Source organism: Chlamydotis macqueenii, chromosome 5 (genome assembly GCF_036417535.1).
Source record: "Chlamydotis macqueenii isolate bChlMac1 chromosome 5, bChlMac1.mat, whole genome shotgun sequence".
Taxonomy (NCBI): domain Eukaryota; kingdom Metazoa; phylum Chordata; class Aves; order Otidiformes; family Otididae; genus Chlamydotis; species Chlamydotis macqueenii.
Window position 1 is genome coordinate 67,055,758 of NC_141560.1, and position 16,805 is coordinate 67,072,562.

Consider the following 16,805-nt stretch of genomic DNA (forward strand, 5'->3'; position numbering starts at 1 on the left):
ATAGGACACAGGTTCTCAGAACAGGAAACCAGGAAAGATGACAGATGACAAAAGCGTCTAGAAGCTGAAAATGGTGCAGGCATCCTTATACTGGGGCTAGGTCTGCTTGAAATAGTAGCCCCGAATTAACAATAATGTATGGGTTAGTTTGTGAAGCAGGCATGCAAAGCGAGGACTGAGGAACGAGAAAGTTAATACTGACAAAGAGTCTCCACTGAAAAGAACCCTGAAGAATCACAAGACAAATCACATACTATCCAATCTTACTTCTGTGTAAATTTTCCTCTCTGAAAATGTGCCCTACACTTTAGTAAAACACTTTCTTGTTAGAATCAAAGTAAAAAAAAAATTCTACCTTGGATTTTTAAAATAAATTTTAAAAATCATCCTTCAAGGAGCAGAGCGCAACTTGCTACCTGTAGCTCCTGCCACAAATTCTACAAGTGATACTGTGGGTCAGTTATCAAATGCCAAGCATCAAAAGCTATGAAACTCTTATTTATTCTTTATGCAAACACTGACCACTACTGAACTTCTAAGTTTACCTTCAGCCTCCACAATACGTCAGTGCTGAAGTACCTAAGCTTCATTGAAACGTTCATCTACTTCATCAATTGCAGTAGCCCATACATTAACTGTTCAAACTTTATCACACACTAAATGTGATCTGGGATCTGTGAAGAGGCGGGGGATCTGTGAAGAGGCTGAACTAAGTTAGTTAGGTGAAGGTGACAACAGTTGGGTTCTGAGCTCCTTCAAGACCCCTTGGAAGATTCTACCTGCAGTCAAGGCCAGGCTCTTGATTCCTTGCTCAGAAACCATCAACTCACCTCTTTAAAATGCCTCAACATAATTATTTTCTGGTGAGCTGGATAAAAGTTTATTGGGAATTTAGCAGTGAGGAATTTGGTCAGAGAAACAGAGTAATTTGCCACAGAGGTAGACAGTAGCATTGAAGCGTACATTACCACAGCTGAGGCTCCAACAACTATTCCACCCTTTCCTTTTGGCAGACACAAGGTATGAACAAAGTAGCCAAAAGATACTGGTTTTCCTAATCTCACTACTTTCTAACAGCAACATCAAATCATCACATATGCAGCTCTTTAAAACTAGCCAACACAAACATGTAAAATATTTTAAAGAATGTTGCACTTTTCTATAAACTGCTGAGGCTGAGGTGAGATATGCAGAAGCATTTTCTAAACTTACCTCTTAAATGCTTTGTTCCTCAAAAAGCAACAACTTCTCCCTACTACTCTGAATGCAGATGAGGATAGGTCTTTAACTACTTTTTATCCCGTTTTGTTACAGGTCATATTTATGCAGCACAGCCTTTTTTCCCACCTCTCTCAGTAAGAGGATGACATCTCAAATTCTTAGACTTATTGTCTAGCTGAAGAATTCAGTGTGGGATAGTTTACAGTACACCCAGTGACATGTAACAGATTCAACACACTACAAGCTTATATTTCTCTCTGCTTGCTTCTACCAAACAGTGAAGTTTTTATTTTGCTTTACAGTAGCACATTTAGTTTTCTGTGTATTGTAGCTCGCTACTTGTATTTTGCCAGCAGTGTAACTTACACTATCTGCTGATTGTTGTCAGTGATCATCAGATGAAAGCAATGAGAATCAAACAAGTAATCTTCTGTAATTCCACGGGCTTTTGTTGGGGTTAACTGGTAGAGCGAATGGATTCAGGAATGATATACTCTGTACTCAAAACACACAGGAGGCAAAGGCTGTTTAATCCAGAGAGTAAAACCAACCGCACAATTAGGTGCTCACAGTTGCAGATCCCTGGATTCAATCCCATTTCCTATGCCAACCGCCTTCCTTACCTGTAAAACTGAGATAATAGTCCTCTTCAACCAAAATCAAGTAACAAGAGGAAAAAAATTACTCCATGTAGTAAAAATTTTCTATAAAAGCGTGCATGTATGCATAGATACACATACACAGAAAATACATTAAGTATGAAACACAGAAACTGTTAAGATTTTACGCCAAATTACCCACCCAGTTCCAGCACATATACATAACGGCTCATACTGAGTAGCTGCTGCCTATGCAGTCCTTTCTGTATTACACATTTCACTTGTCACTTCAGCCTTAATCCTAATTACAACATGTGCATTAGGTCTCAAACAAAAGAAGGCTTGAACCACTCCTTTTAACTTGCTCCTAGATACAATCCTTCCAGGTCAAGAATTAGCATAGAAATTAAGTATCTAGCCAAACAAGCATTTTTTTCTTTCTATTTGTGTTCAGAAAAAAAGATGTTAAAAGTGTCTATGGAGTGAAAAAAAAATAATGAAAAAGCAAACAGAACTGTGTTTAGAGATCAATCAAATCATCTCCGATGCAAAGGTTCTACATGGTGTGTGCGCCCTTTGTACCATGTTAATTTGACTGTGACCCTGGGGAACAGACATCTGTGTTGGCCCACCCAGGTACTATCGCCTAGCAGGCAAGTGAATGGACCGGCTCCGTTCAGTTGGCAGCCAAACCAGAGTCACCCAGGACTGAAGACCTGGAGGTATGCCAATTCAGTGGCCTAGCTGCTCCATAAAGCTGGAACAACTGGGACAGAAGATGGCATAACTCTGCCTTGGACATTGGGTTCAAAGATGCTATTTCATAAAATCTTCATGGAATTACATATGCAGGCTTTAAGCTTGGGAAATTACATTTCTTGTAATATGACTGAGGAAGCACGTCAGCTATCAGTTGCAGAAGAAACAAAGCATCATGGACACAACCATGCGATAGCTTTACTGTCAGAGGTAGAGAGAGCAGACAGCAACTTCGACAAGAGCAGCAATAGTTTTCTCTGAAGGAGCTGGAACTTGAGCACTAGACTGTGCATTGGCTTTGACAGAGGGGTATCGGCTCTAACTGCAGACAATCTCCTGCTGTCTCACAGAGAAGGTAATGCTATTGGAAAGCAGCCATCCTGGAAAAAGAGGAGACAGAGGATCAAAAGCCAGAACAGAGCTCATGAGTATCTGGCAAGGGGCTCTGCTGGATCTCCCTGCTAGCTCTAATCACCTCAAGCAGATGGAAAAGAACAGAACTTTTGAAACTTTACTGGAGTTTAAGTGGACCGCGTGAAGCATTCATTTGCTGTAACTGCAAGTTGGGTGCAAAAGAGGCTTAAATAAAAGGTTCAATGTTCATAAACAGATTAAGCTGCAGCAACAAAACACACACTTGTGCAAGCAGAAGTGAGACTGTCCACAATTTGGGACCCAGACCTGCAATCTCCACTTTCACACAAGCAAGTGCCATTTTTACACACGTAGCATGTCCAAGCACAAATGCATTCACATTTAAAAATGGATTTCAGTTTTCCTGCCTCGGTGGTGGCATATTTTTCAGACTTAGAGAGTGTATGATTAGTGCACAGACTAAAGGCCACTCTTGTTTTTCCACCCCCTCACTTATATACATACATATGTGTATACACACACATATATACAGAAAGGAGGAAAAAAAAGATATATGAATGTCTTCCTTTGAGAGCCACAGAGGTAACTAACAACTTCTGTAATTGATATTTTTGCTGTCAGGAAACTGTTCCCTATGGTGAAATCTGCTCGACAGTGGAATAATTTCCCCAAGGGAAACCGTGAAAGCTTCCCGACTCGAAATCCTTAGAATGGACTGAAAGCAGCAGTAGGAAAAAAAAACACAGAGACCTGTCACTCACTGATGGATGTTACTCAGTCAACCCTTACCACCTGCAATTTCCAGTTTACTACAGAACAGCAATCACTCTCATTTTGTCCTTTTACATATGCAAAACCAAGCAGAATCCCTTATTAAAGTGATTCTGCTACTCCATCACATAGCTCCTCTTCATCGCAGAGCTTTCCCTTCTGTAAGAAACAGCAGGTCATTCGTGACTGCGTCGTCCTAAACGCAGGTATCTGTAATCAGAGGTTTCTCACTACCACAAACAAGCAGATCAAACCTAAGCTCACAAATGCAGCAAGCATATTTTTGTCAGGAAATTCAATTTTTCTAGTTATTTTATTATCCTTATAAACTCTACCACAACCAATTTTTAGCCCAAGGTTTCTGGAGCCTTCCCAGATTAACTTGGAGCACACTGTACATGTTAGGAGCAGGGGGAGGGGCACTGGAGGGGAACCACCATCTGAAACTCATTAATCAATTAGAATTTTTAAGGGCTTACATCAAAATGTGATCTACACTGATAAAGTAAACTTTAATCACAAGAAGCCTTTGTCCTTCACGTTATGAATATACTTGTTACAAATGTGCGCAGCACTGCGAGCAGAGGAGAGAGAACCTGGCACAGCAGCTTACCGACACTTTAGACCTGCAAGGGCCTTGGTCTGAGGCCAAACCAAAACTAAGTTAACCGCACTTAAAAATCTGAGCTAATCATTGGAAGCCTAGATATTTTCAGGACTATGCCTAGCAGAAACAATTTTATTGCCTTGATAATGTCCCCTCTACCAAAAGGAAAGGAAAGCAAAAAGTTCTTCTCACATAGACCAAAACAAGACTTCAGGAATGTTCAATATCTAGTTGCTCATAAAATTAGAACTTCTGGAAACTAAGCCCGATTCCTAAGACAGTCCAAAAACTTTCAAGTTTGGTTGTGGTTCCAACTAGGGTACCACAGTACGGCACTGATCAGATGGCCCACGGTACCGTAGGATACGAATTTAGGAATGTCAGCTAATTTCCTATTAAATCACAATCCACATCACAAAACCATCGTAAAACCATTACACTTGGCACAGCATCCATCCCCACAGTGAAGAAACCATTGTTGTTGTTGTTAATTTTTAATTTCAAAGTAACGTCAGGAGCGTGCTGGAACTGTGCTGGGGAGCCTGCAATGCATCCTTCCTGGTGCCCCAAGAGCCCTTCTCCCCAAAGCCAGGGGGCTCAGCCGACACACACCACTGCAGCAGGATGCTGAGAGCAATCCCAGATGAGGAAGACAGCAGCCTTCATTTCTTACAACTAAAGCACCAGCGAAGAAACAGAGCCCTCTGAAAGTCAAACTCCGCCCGCCTGGGATTTGAATCTAGAGCCCGAAGAGCAAAGCGAGAACCTGGAAAGGCGGACTGCACCCGCAGCCCCGAGGTGGGCGCTGACATTTCCCAGGAGACCCCGTCCTCCTCTCCCCGCACCGCCAGCAACGCGGGGGCTACGCGGAGCGGCCCGAAAAAAAAGAAGCCAGAGGGTTTGTTTTTTGGGTTTTTTTTTGCGGGAGGGGGAAGGCACAGCGAGTAGGAGCTACCCAAAAGACAGGCTGGGAAATCGCTTCAGAAAGGGAATCCCGCCCCCCCCCCCCCCCCCCCCGCCGCATTTTGCCCGCACCACTCGGAGCGCCCAGTACCGCCCCCCCTCCTCCGCACTGGGCTCTCACCCGCCGCGGAGCGCGGCTCTGCGCTGCGGTTCTCCTCCTCGGGGCCCCGGCACAGTAAGGCTGAGCTTAATGGCTTTGCCATGAGTGCTGGAAGCGCTGCTCCCGGCTCTGCCCCCCCGCCTCGGGGGGCAGGACCAAGTACACCCGCCGCGGGATGCCCGGGGCGACCCGCCAAGCAACCCCCGGGGCTGGCCGCGGCGAGCGAACCGCTGGTGGAATCTCCACCGCACACCCACGCGCGCTTTCATTCCGCCTCCGTGATGCTTTCCAACTCCAGGGAGCGGGAGAAATAAACCAAAACACAAAACCCCACAACTAGAAAGAAGCAGCCCCCGCTCCCCCTCCCTCGCTGCCCAGGCAGCCGTCCCCACAGCGCAGCGCCGTGCCCGCTGCTTCCCCCGGCGGGCCCGCACGGCCGCCCCAGGACACGGGGGGGGGGGGGGGGGGGGGAACAAAAGCACCTACTCCGCAGCCCCGAGCCGCCGGGCGAAGCTCACCTTCCCCGGCCCCTTTCTCTTTAAATTCAGCCGGCGAAACACGCGAAACGCCCTCAAATTTAAAGGAGCCCGGGCTGCGGGCTCCGCCGTGGGGCCGGTAGCGAGACCCGCCGGGGCGGGCAGGGCGCCCCCCGCCGCCGGGGCGGGCAGGGCTCGGCTCGGCTCGGCTCGGCCGGGTTCAGCCAGGCTCGGCTCGGCTCCCGGGGCCGCACTCACCGCTGAGACCCCCGCACCGCTGAGCCCCCCGCCTCCGGCAGCCGCCGCCGTCTCCCCGAGCCGAGCCGAGCAGACCGGTAGCAGCCGCGCTGCCGCTCTTCATACTTCTGTCCGCTCCGCTCGGTGCTCTCTTTGGGAAACCCTGCGCTTTTTTTTTTTTTTTTTCTCCTCCTTTTTTTTTTTTTTTTTCCCCTCTCCGAAACCGATTTCCTATATTTCAGCAGTCCACACAGACTGAACGGAAGTTAAATACTTACTTTTTTTTTTTTTTTTTTTCAGAGGGACGGCAAACGCAGTTCACACTGATTTACCCTTGAAATGCTGAGATATTGTATTACAGCCCTTGGCAGCAAGTTGGTGCTTGGGTCCATTTCTCTTTTATTAGTATTACTCCCTTTCCAAGACTCTTGATTGTGGAGGGAAAAAAAAAAAAAAGGAAAGAAAAAGAAGGAAAATTTTACTTCCAAGATAAAACTTTTGTTCTTTACTTTGACTGGTTGTCTTTATAACTCTTTAACATTTAATAGCACCTCTTAATTGTTACTTTTTTTTTTCTTCTGGCTAAAGGAACATATTTTCAACTTTACAATTCAGGGAAATCAGCTTTATCACCTATTCCTCCAAAAAGATTTCATGCCACCTTGCAGTCTATTTTGAACAAAAAAAAAAAAAAAAGAAAAAAAAAGCATGCTGTTCATAAATTAACCATTCTTGTATTACACTTTTAGAAGAGTGATGGGTAGAGGTTTTGCTCATTCTTCTATGTTTGGGCTTCGTTTGCCAAACTAACTCTTCAAACACCTTTATCTCAGTCATTTCATTCTCACCTTATTCCATTTTCATGACATTTCAACATTTAGTTAAATGTCAGCGATAACCTTCTCCAACTGTTGTTTATTCACTCAGTCCCTGCGCAGAGAAGCCCCCTTTCGTGAATTCAATAGCGGGAAACAGATGTTCAGACTTCTGCCTCTCTCAATGCATGGATGTAGATTGTCTTGTTGAGTTTCCTAATGGTCTCATGTTATCACTTTCCATAAGAGTGCTCCAGTCAAAGAGCACACTTTTTTTTTTCTTTCACAGGGTATATCCACTTAATTAAATCGTTCTAGCCAAAGCACATTACATCTAATTACATTGAAAGAATTGTTTTAACCTGATTGCTGAAAAGCAGATCAAGCTGACCCTTATTTTTTTTTTTACTTACATTCATTTCTTTGTACTCTGATCTGCTGGGAAAACTTGATTTGTACAATTAATGCCGGGCTATTTCTCAATAACTGCACTGTAAGCAAATTCCTGTTCTCTGAATAGCAGATGTTCATTTCTAGCCCATCAGAATACACACATATTTCGTTATTTATTGTGTTCCTGTACTCATATTATGCTGTTCTGATGGACTATTAACTGCTGTGATGAGTGCTACTTAAATGAGAGCGTTTCATCAGCGTGCTGATGTATTTAAGTACGATGAGCTCCAGCCATGTACTATGTAACAGTACAGATGTAAATGAACTCCTAGTCTTGTTCTGGTTAGCAAAATTTGGATCCCCCTGGGCATAACTGTTTTCTTTGGCTCATTCAATTTCTTAGTCAGAAAAAAAAAAAAAGAAATAAAGAAAATTTCCTAAAAATACACTGGGGTAGAGTGAATGGTAAGCTGATGAGCAGATTCCTGTATGCACTTAATTATCTTACAGAGGTTTTATCTGACCTTGAGAAATATTTTTTTTTCAAATAATGAGCAGCAATTTAAATCCAATTTATGTGTCACCTCAATAGAAAAACCAGCTTGAGATGAGAAGACCAATTCTGTCAGATGTCTTCTATACTTAAAAGTCCTGCCACTTTATAGAGAAGTTGGAAAACGTTCCCCCAACCAGCAGTTACATCTCCGGAAAAAGCTCCTCAAGGTTCACGTGTATTCTTGAAGTGACAAGATTCCGACTAAGTTTAGGAGCAATTCAATATAGGGAGTTAAGCTGAGGCTTTCCCAGGCATCATGCAATAAATCTTGTATGTGCGTTTACGTATGTACCAGTGGGAAGGGCTAAAAGCAGCTGTAAGATTTTGAAGCCAAAGTTGGCTGTGCACTCCTTGATATGGTCAGTTTGTCCCAAAGAATAATTTAGCATCAGCTGATAGTAGAAGAACATGCATTCATAGACACATTATCTACGTGAAACATGTCTTGCCTTATACTATTTCATTCATTGGTTTCTTACCACCACTTCATAAAGAATTGACGGTAGACTAGCAATATGCAACGCTCAATACAACAGTTAAGAAAAACTAAAAAAAACCCTGAAGGCTGGATCAAGTCTTACACAAGCAAAACTGAGTGGAACACAGTGCCAAGTACGCATCGGAAGTGTACACTATATAAATGCTACGGAAGTTTCAGTAGTCACACCACAGTTATGAATCCACTAAGACTAACACTTCAAGCAGGACTACTTCTCTGTTTCACACTTGAATATTAGAGTTTAATGGCTTTCAAGTTTGACACAGTACCTTCAGAGCCACAGCACAAATACATTTTCTAGGTAAGGTTATTTCAATAACATCCTTGCTGTCCTTTGTAGATGAAATACACAAAAGTTTCCTTGTCAAATGCTATAATTTTCTTTCACTTCACATAAACTATCTTAGCTCCTCCCACTTTAAACTTCCAGCATCCATGTGTTCTGATAATTTTTTGGACACAGCCCACTTCCAAACAGAGAAGAGGATGAGTGGGCATGTGAATAAGTGATGATTTGAAGACAGACATAGGAAGGAGAAGAGAGAAAAGGAGGCAGGCCTTACAGTGAGGAAGGTAAAGCTTGTCTGGAAGTCATATGCATGTGCAGGAAGCCTGAGCAAAATTACTACCATGACTAGGATAAAATGGTTCTACAGATTGGTATTTAGATAATTGTAATGGTAGGAAGGGGATATTAACTCTCAAAAGAAACAGAAGATATGTGTACTTGGCTGAGATGCAGCAAATTCTATCTAAAGATGTCAAACTTTCTATGTTTTGGGAGAACAATTCAGGATTAAATATTCTGAAAGATTTACTCTAACTTGGTTGCACACTGTAAATGTTGACACATAGATAATTAGAGATGAAATTCTGGAGCATGAGGTCAGCAAGGATGACCACAATGGCACATTTTCACCCATGAAATTCCAGAGATGGGAGAGAGCAACAGAGGTGAGTAGCAGAAACGATGAATAAAGTGTATACTGACTAGAGAACATCATACCTGTTGATTTTCTTGCTTTTTGACACTTAAGGGACTATACAATTAAACTATTTAACTGAAAATTACATTTACTCTGTTCTCATCTTTCTTTCAGTATTTGCCACAGAAGTTAAAATTCAAAAGATGTGGAGTCAGAGGTCAATAAGACTGCTGATACTTGAGTCGTGTCAGCATGCTATAATATGAGAATTCTATGGAGCAGCCACGATGATCACAGAACTTGTTTCATGAATGACCTAGCATTGTCCTAATATTATAGTACTTTAAAAAAATTTCCATGTCTTCCTTGACTTTAAAAAAAGGCAGAGTAGTCAGTAGCCCTGTGGGCCCATGATGAATAAATATATCGTTGTGGAACTCACTGAAATATCTTGCACTGACTGGTGGCAGATACCTCCTAATTTTACATTTTTGCTAAAACAATTGGATTATAATACATAAAGCCTAGTTAAAAATGTGTCCTGTGTTTGGCAATTTGAAGAATATGTGGAAAAACCATGAATGGGCAAAACTCAAAATTCATTCAGTCATGCATGATTTTCCATTTTAATTACCATGAAAATAAGATGTGCTGTAAGTTAATTTCATCCTCTGATAATTCAGTTCAATGCATAAAATTTTCTAATCAATTGAACTTTTATCAAATCTGCAGTGGAATACCCATTTTAAAGCCCTTCTACTTAACTGCAAACAATTCCTTCACCATAGAAGTAGTATGTTTTGTCCTTCCATCTTGTAAATTTACTATGCAAGATATTTACTTTCTATTCATATAATCATACGCAAGTTAAATAATTACAGTTTTCATGAAACTTTTTTGGTTTTAATCTTAAATGTGAAATGGATTGCTGTAGTCTGAGAAAAATAAGTTTTCATCATTGCAAGACTAAATAGAGGTTAACTGTTTCCTCTGCATCGTATTTACTAAAACATACCTGATCTTTTGGAGTAACCTTCATCATTGTCAGGGAAAACACCCGGATAAAATTTGACCCAATAACAGACAGTTTTCTGTCATCATGGAGTACGCAGACTTGAATTGATGTACTGTGCACCACCATATAGACTGCTCAGAAGCTACAGCTGTATAGCACGTCTATCACTGGGGCACGCATTATGGAATACACACCATGGGCATGGAATGATCACCATTTTGATTTATACAGAAGGCTATTTTTCAGCTGAGTGTCATCATAGTTTATTTATGGAAATTGAGCATGCAGTTGACATGCCAAAAAAAATACTGGGGTTGACCCAATGATTAGCAGGCCAAAGTCTATGTTCTGTTTGACAATTAAAGTGTAATGATCAGTCTCTAAACAAACCAGTGGTTCAAACATTAATGAGGCAGATTGTTAATTTTTTCTTAAATATGAGGATCTCAGATACTACATTGATAAAGGTCATTTAAACACCTAGGTAAATTAGACACCTTCCCTCCTTCCTGAAGTGAAATCAATGACCCTCACACACAGACTGAAAGTTCTCTAACTATACCTCACACCGTATTGCCTTCTCCATGGAGAGTGTAGCAATTGAAGGTGACTCAGGAGACAACATAGCAACTGAAACTAGCTCAAATACCTGTCCAAACTAGCCCAAAGGTAAATGAAGTGATGGGGAAAATGCACATTTCATCTCTGTTCCTGTCCCTTAAGTTTTGCAACACGAGTTCCAGATTTTGTGGTTGGTTTCCTCTCTGGATGGAGAAGTCATCAAAATAAGGTGCTATCTAAGGTCACATAGAAGCATCAGATTTTAACTACCAATAGCACAAGAACAGCAATGAGAAAAAGAAGATCTAAGAATGCCAACAGCTACCACAGCAACATTGTCTGCTGGTATTACAAGTGTCCTGGAGTCGTTTTATCATCTGCTTCTTGTATAGCAGCTGACTTAAAATACACAAACTGATTTTCATAGGAATTTACAGAAAAATGCTGTTCTTTGGGAGGCAATTTACAGACAGTCCAGATGCACACACCACAGTTCCTTGAAAGTACCAAATTTTCCAGAATACCAGAAGACCAATTCATTATTCAAGAACTCAAAAATTCTTTAAACCAGAAAATTTTATAACAGAGTAGTAACATCTGACTACCTGCTCCCCCCTTGACTGATCAAAATCCTGCCTTCCCTCTTTTTATCTTTGCCTTTCAATGTCTTCCTTCTCCTGACACGTACCTCAGTTCCTCTTAAAATCATTAATATTCTTTCCTTCAATTCAAGGCCAGGTTGGACGGGGCTCTGAGCAACCTGATCTGGTTGGAGATGTCCCTGCTTCTTGCAGGGGTGTTGGACTGGATGGCCTTTAAAGGTCCTTTCCAACCCTAACTATTCTATAATTCTAATTCCCCTTCCCATAACTTATTCCCTTTGTTACTGGACTTTGCATGCATACATTTTTTTCGAGTTTCTATTTATAGTAAACCAAGGCCCAATTTTGTCCCTCACGTCACCCACAGTGAAACTCCCTTTAATATCAGTGAAGTCACATGAGCCTTTTATTTGTATATAGTTTATAAGAACTAAATTATCCACAGTTATTACAAATTGGAGAGAACTGTAGCTAACTACAGATAGAGCTTTAAGTCTCTGCTTACATTCCTATGGATTCACCTCACAGTCTTCAGAATTTCATCATATCCACATTGATACTTTCTCACACCACTCCAGTCCATATTTCTCAGAGACATTATCATAATATTTAACTGAATGGGGGAAAATGTATTTCAATAGGATAGTTAGTGATCCAGTACCTCTAAATGAAAATGCTAAGCTCAACCCAGAACTAAATATGTGGCATACAGAGGTACCCCTCTGTACAGGTCCTCATGAGACAAGTATATCTTCCTTCCCTACTGGCTACCTAGGGAAAATACAGCAATTTCATAGAGCTACTCTAGCCTAGTCACTGGAACAAGTTCTGTAATCCAATTTAGGATCCTGTTTCCATATGAATATCCCATAAAGCAGCAGATACTTTGGCTATCTCACAAATTCAGTTCCACTTTCCTCACATTGCTCTGTCCACGAAGTAGAAAATGGCAGATAATTAATTCTACCCAACATGTAATTTGTAATAAACCCGCCTTTGTAACAACAAAATTCAACAGCTTCTTTGCCTGCCAGCAATGTAAAGGAAGAGAGACAGGCTGGTCCTTATAGATGAAAATTAGGTGCTCACTTACGTTTCTGTGAGTTTCGTTTTCTTTCCACACTACCTTCATAGTTCGCTCAGCCTTTGTCCTGGTGTTTCTGACACTGCTTTTCAGCATTTACTCCTCCAACCCTACATTTCAAATTAATTTTCCTCAGAAGCTATTGTTGAGATACTACTTCTATTGCTATGCTTTTCCAGGTTTTTTTTCTCCAACTGCTCAGTTCAAACAGTCAATCTTATACCTTAGAGAATGCTTCAAGTCCAGCATTCCTTTTCATTCTTCTATTAAAGTGGCATCATCGAATCATTCCTAATGGAAAGAACACCGTTCCCTCTGCACTGTATTACGTTGCCAAATGAAACAGGGTGAATGCCAGCTCATTTAATGAGTAGAAGTTATTCCTGTCTCGTGGGGGTTGGGAAACTCTGTTCCTTTTCCCAGCTCCACAAATTTATCTGTTGTATGAGTTTTGTCAAATCACTTTTTATTTCAGTTTTTCCCATCTGTAAAATAGGCATATTCATATAAACTTTCTCTTGTAAAATAGTCTGACATTAGTGGACAGCAAGAATTAGATAAAAATGGTCTTGATTTATTAATTCAACTTATAGAAGAGTCTTGCACATATTTCCCTTCTCTGTCTTTCCTCCTTCCTTATCCTGCAAACTGGGTATCTGGTAATATGCTGTTAGAGAAGGGAAGTCAGACAGTTGGGGAATAATCTTGGCTCTGGTAATCACTTGCTGTCATAACAAAACAAGAAATCTGTGTGTGATCTTGGAAAAGTTACTTAATCTTCCAGATGCTTCAGACATCCAATCTGTAAGAGGATTATTAAGGATATCTCATGAGGGTTGTGAGGTAAGAGACATCTATTAAACATTTTGATGTCACAGACTGAGGATTCAACAGAAATGATAAATATAACTTTTTTTAAAATGTATTATCTCTTTTGCAAGCATCCTTCTTGCTGTGAAGAAGTTGCTCAATTCCAGAATCGTCTCTGTAACATTATTCTTCATGTAAGGGCATGTTGTGGAATGGCAGTTTCCTTCAGAAGAATTTCCTAGTTCCCAGCTAGGGAACAGCTACACTCTGAAAGGTGATGAGGGAATATCTAATTGCTGACAGAAGACTAGTGTTTATATTTTCAGTATGCTTCTTTCAGACAAAAATATGCTTTTGTAATTCTGTACATTTTTAATTCAGGAGGTTACTCTTTTGTATAAAGGTTACTTCAGCACCTGCAATCCACAGATCATCCTTTTCCAGTTTATCTCTCTCTTCATTGGGAATCATTCTTTATCCTTGCTATGAACCATACCAAGGTCAAAATAAGGAATTTGTTTTGTTCAACAGGTTTCTTGTACAGAAAAAAAAAAGCAAAGCAGCATTGCCAAGAGTACACTTTTGGTTTTCTTCTAGGGAGGAGTCTGACATATCTCTGTTTATGCTATAGCCTGCGCCTTGGGCATGTTTTCCTAATTGGGGCTGGCTGAAACTGTTCTGCTTTCCTGCTGCCTGTCATAGGCTGAATTACAAACAATGGCGAGACCGGTTACCCAGCTCCCTTCATTAATGACATATGTTGCTGAAACGCATTGAGAGAATTTGAGTAAGATCAAATTTCAGACCAACCTTGAAGCCAGATGCCCAAAACCAATAACAAGGAGAGAAAGCTACAGATAGAAAGCTAGGGTTTTTTTTTTTTACCTTGTGAACATTATAGCCATGCTTGCAAATAAGACCAGGGCCAGAATTCAAGTATTAAAAATCATTCTGTAGGATCTTTTAATGCAGTATGTTGCTTTTCCTTCATCTGTCAGAAGTCCAGGCAGAGTCCACAAAATAATTAAATCAAGAAATAATTCAACAAGTGTGAAAAAAACACTTGTTCAAAATATTATAGGCCTGGATTAGGAACAAAGTAGACCAGACAAGACTGAATATGCAGATCAGGTATCTGGATAATACGATAACACTAGATACCTGGATGATAGTAATTCCATATGGAATTCACTACCAAACACTGTGACCCTCAGGCTTCATTCCACGAAAAACAAGATGGGAAAGACAGTAATTTGACATACTTCAGTCTTAGTATATGCAAGAGCTAGGGTCTAAATCCATCATAAGGACATCTTTATTTCCATCATGGTAGTTATGCATGTGAAATTTTGATCTGTAGAAAAAAAAATAAGCAAAACAAAAATTGGCAGTGATCTACCAAGGCATAACTGGTGACCTACATCATCTACTGTAACATACACTAAGTCTTACTGGACACAGATAAAAATCACAACTTTCTCAGGGCACCTTTAATTTTTATTACTCTAATAATAAAAACTAGATTATGAACCTAATAACAAATATAGTAGCCTAAGTAGAACAGATAATAATAATAATAATCATGTCCTATGATTAAACTGAGGTGACCAGCTGGTTCTTCATGAAACGCTATAAAAGACAGAAATCAGAAGAAATGCTCACGAAGCCAAGAGATTTACACTACTGTGAAAGTGGAGCAAGTACATATAATGCCAGGCCCACAAAGTGTAAATTTAAGAATAAAAAAAAAAAAAGTCTGGAATATCTCTCCTTGAAAAGACACCAAAATATACAATAAAATACAACAAAGACTCCCAGTTTTGCACAGTTCAACAAAACTCTCCCCAGGGATTCAGAAAAATTCCATGGATTTTGCTGAACGTGGCAGTAATTTATATACAGACCAGTTACAACTGACTGGGTATGTTCAGTGAGCTGTTAAGAACTGGGACACTGAATCACTTTGGGGACAAATTTAACAGGAAATCCATGACTGAATCCGATGGTTTAAACTTATGTTTGTTTCCATTAAGATTATAACTGGAGGAATACTTGGAACAAGACTGAATTCACTGATGCAATTTTAAAACAACACATAAAAATAATTTTTAAAAATTGAAATAACATTCATATTGTTATTTTTTGACAAATATCTTTGAGTACTTCCCACTAAACTAGTTAATTCAAATTACCTGAGATAGTGATGCATTAGCCTTAGTACCAGCTTAGGGAGAAGGTGTCTGTTTGCAGGACAAATTACCTAGAACCAATGTGCTGTGTATAACTTGAACCTCACGTGTTTAGTACGAAGCCTAAATAAACATGTCAAAATCATTCCCATGTGGAAACTTTGCAAAAACTGTAAAAGAAAAGGATTTGGAAACCAGGAAGAACAAAATGCTCTCTGAAACAGTTCTATATTCAGAGAAACAAACCACAAAACAATATAATGTAAGCAAAAGGAGAAACAAACATTTTCCATTTGGATGTCATCCATGCTAAGCCTACTGTCTGAGGAACCACTGCATCCTACCAGGCAATCTCTACATTTCCAACTCTTCCTCTTCTGCAGTTCTTCCCAAACCAGCAAGAGAAAGGGTAATTTTGAAGCAGGCCATGTATCTCGATCTTGTCAACAGCGTATGGAGCGACAAGACCCTTTCTTCTTTTCCAAGTTCTTTGAATAGATCAAGTCAGGGAAGAGCAGCTCAAACTGGTGAACATCCATTCAAACTAATAAGAGAAGGTTCAAAATCTTTCAATGGAAGGCTAGAAAGTGCCTTACTCAAACCTCCCAAACAAATTATCTGCTTAGAGTAAAAATTTGTTGAGGTAAATGTAACCGTTCTTCCTCAATATTACTACATAATTAGAGCACTTTTTGAAACTTTTTTGAAGAAGTGTTTTTTAAAAATCTTAAAATAATTTCATTTTTAAGTATCTATTTAAAAGTTAAGTCAAAAATATTAAACAAAACATATTAATTTTATCTAAACTAACATTTTTATTTATCCCAAGTAATTTTATTTGATCACATAATTCAGCAGAAAATTCTAACCCCTCATGCATAGTGAAACCACTGTTTGATAGGAAAATAGAAGCAAATTTAATTTTCAGATTAAAAAGCCACTCAGATTACTCCCATGGAAATGCTCTGGTCTATTCTCTTGGATAAATAATTTCTGTAGGATAGCACATGGCATCTATCCACTAGGATTGCAGCATTTAGGCAAGTTACACCCAGATGATAAACTGTTAAGATGGGGAAAGGCTGTTTAGTAGGGCCTGTTGCAATAGGACGAGAGGTAATGGTTTTAAAATAGAGGGGGGTAGATTTAGATTAGAAATTAGGAAAAAATTTTTTACGATGCGAGTTATAGAACACTGGAACAGGTTGCCCAGAGAGGTGGTGGATGCCCCATCCCTGGAAACG

At 40.2% G+C, this 16,805-nt stretch overlaps 1 protein-coding gene across 1 annotated transcript in view; it reads right to left on the bottom strand.

Annotated features, from left to right (window-relative positions):
* GAS2 (growth arrest specific 2) overlaps positions 1-5,510 on the bottom strand; it is a 96,980-nt gene extending 91,470 nt beyond the window's left edge. Inside the window, exon 1 of the mRNA XM_086749792.1 lies at positions 5,417-5,510. The gene's annotated coding sequence lies outside the window, so the exon portion shown is untranslated. The remainder of the gene's footprint in view (positions 1-5,416) is intronic.
* Positions 5,511-16,805: the final 11,295 nt, after the last annotated feature.